Here is a 2765-nt window from a genome sequence, read left to right on the forward strand (position 1 = left end):
GTCCAAGTATAGCCTTCCCAAACCAACCCATGACAACTTCCATGTGGATAAATTCTGTAACTCTTTCATCTAGTTTGAAGGTTACTATTTGTTATCGAAATGTCAATTCTTTTTTTTTTTTCTTTTTTTTTTTCCGATTTTTACACACCTTCCTGAGCTTAGACTACAATAGTTGCAGCAACCATTCAACATTCACGAACCTTAGATATAGGCGACGATGTGCATAAATATATTTTGGATCTTTTTTGCAAAACCGGAAGTACCACAGTTCAATATGTGCAAGAATAGATAATCGGCTCTAGAAGTCGTATTTTTCGGTCGATTTTCTTTGGGTTTGCATTTTTGGAATCTACTGTTAAAATCTGAAAGAATAGCAGTTTCAAAATTTCAAAATTCGAAAATTTGTCGCAGACATTTTTTTTGCCGAAGTTTTGCATTTTTTTCATTTTTTTTTGCTTTTTGTCTGATTAATCTGAAAAAAATTGAGCAAAGACAGTTTAAGAATGTAAACAAAATGGTACAGTCAAATTTTCAATTTCACTTCCGGTTTAAACAGGAAAACGATGTTCACTTCCGGTTGAATATCTTCCGGTGTAATTTGTATAGGACAAAAATTTTTATGCTGATAGGTAGACAAAGTTATGACAAAAAAACGAAAAAAAAATCCGGAACAGATTTGAAACTTTGGCCGCCATTTTGATTTTTCTGAAATGACTCGATTTTTATTCAGACATAATGGCTCATCCGATTTAAATGATTTTGGTGTCAAATGAAAGAAGATGATAAAGGAAGACATTAGGAAGCCGTTTTTCGATTCTCAATTTTGCTTTTTTGCAACATCCGGTTGAATATTTTCAAAGTTTGAAGGGTCATATCTCGTGATCGTGAACTTTGATGACTTTGACCTTCATAAGGTCAAAGGTCATTGACCTTAGCTATCAGTTAATACTTTGACATTTGACCTCCGACATGTACTTCCGGTTTTGTAGCTGTCCGAAAACAGCCAAATTCGCAACTTTGGACTGCTCTAGCACGTGACCTATTTAACCTAGAGGGTTAATTTTTTCGGATTCTTAATGTGCTTTTCATGCTCTTTCAAATGATTTATAACAATCGTTTTTTAAAGCAAAATTGAAATTCGTGAATTTTTCAAATTTGAGTTTTTTTTTACAATATTTCTGTTTCTTTGAGCTTGGTGTGTATATATCTTATGACCTATTTTATGTAGAACATTCAAACTTGGAACACAACAAGACAATTTGAATATAAATTAACCTATGACAAAAAAGTTGAGGTGGGCGTGGCACATCCGGGTTGAATTACTAATTGTTTACATTTTGAGAAAGGGGCATAACTCGCATAGGATACATTTGTTCAAAAAGGAACTTTGCACACAATTACCTCATTATTTTGGCCAGTTTGTGTTAATAGGTCAATTGTTTCAGCTTTATAGTTCCAAAAAAGTAACGGGTTTTGAAATTTCCATATTTTCAATTTTCTATTTTGACCTTTATTGACTCTTGTTGACCTATATCTTTTGACCTGTATGATGTAGAAGCTTTAAATTTGGAACACAACTTAACATTCAGAATATCAATTAACCTATGCAAAAGAAATGCAAAAATCATTCACATTGGCTATCTATTTATACTTTTTTATTTGCTGTCCTATCTCAACTTCCGGTTTTATAGCCGTATATATTTAAAAATTTTGATGACTTTTATCTCGTAACCTTGACCTTTGTTGACCGTCTCCCTTTCAATGTCAAATGTCATTGACCTTGGCTATCTTCTGATACTTTCATTTGTGCGGTCTGTCTACTTCCGTTATAACAATCTTCCAAAGAATTCTTCTCAACTTTAGACTGCTCTTGCGCGTGATGTAATTATCGTAGAAGGTTGATTTTTTCAGAGTCTTTTGCAATTTGCTACATTTGCAAGTCCCACTCTGTGCCACGTGTGGCTCTAGTTTATAACTGGTATGAAGATACTTAAAGAACTTTTCTTTTATTAGACCATGGTCTTCTTACAAGCAAATAAAACACACACATCAATAATGGTTTCTTCAGACATAAAAATATATGTCTCAAGGTGGAAAGCATCAGGTCGACCCAGCTGTACAGATAAGCAATGCCAGAAAACGGCAAAAAGATAGGCCTACTCTATCAGTTGTTGTCCCATAAAATACGGATGTTGCTTTCTCTCTTTCGTACACAGTATGAAACAAACTATATATGTAAAATGTTGTCCAAGCATGGTAGATTGTTTACAAGTCAACATGTCTAACATTGTATCAATAACTGTTACAATGAAGTAAATATATAGAGTTGATGTTTAATAAAAGAAAGTTTGTAGTATAACACAATTAGTTATGTTTCAACTGTATAGCTTGGCTAACGTAGCTTAATCTACTATAATAGAAATTGTTTTAAATATTTGAATCTTAATCAAGAATGACAAATATTGTCTATTTACAAAGTGCATGTGTCTGGTTTGTTTCGGTTCTCAAAGTGGTTGAGTGATTTAGTAGCTAAACTAGGGTTCTTTTGTTTCATCCTAACGCCAGTCAAAACAGTACCCTTGGGTGTTTGCCCCAGTCAGTGATGGGAAGTAATGAGGGGCTGACATTCAAAAAGGATTCTGTCGTTTGGATTGGAAATTAACTTGAAGTTCACTGTATATGTCAAGCTCGCCTCATTGATAGAAAATTCAAATTGCTGAATGCAAAATGCTGTCAATCATCCAAATTGTTGAATGTAAAAAATC

This window comes from Lottia gigantea, assembly GCF_000327385.1.
Source record: "Lottia gigantea unplaced genomic scaffold LOTGIsca_18, whole genome shotgun sequence".
Classification (NCBI taxonomy): domain Eukaryota; kingdom Metazoa; phylum Mollusca; class Gastropoda; family Lottiidae; genus Lottia; species Lottia gigantea.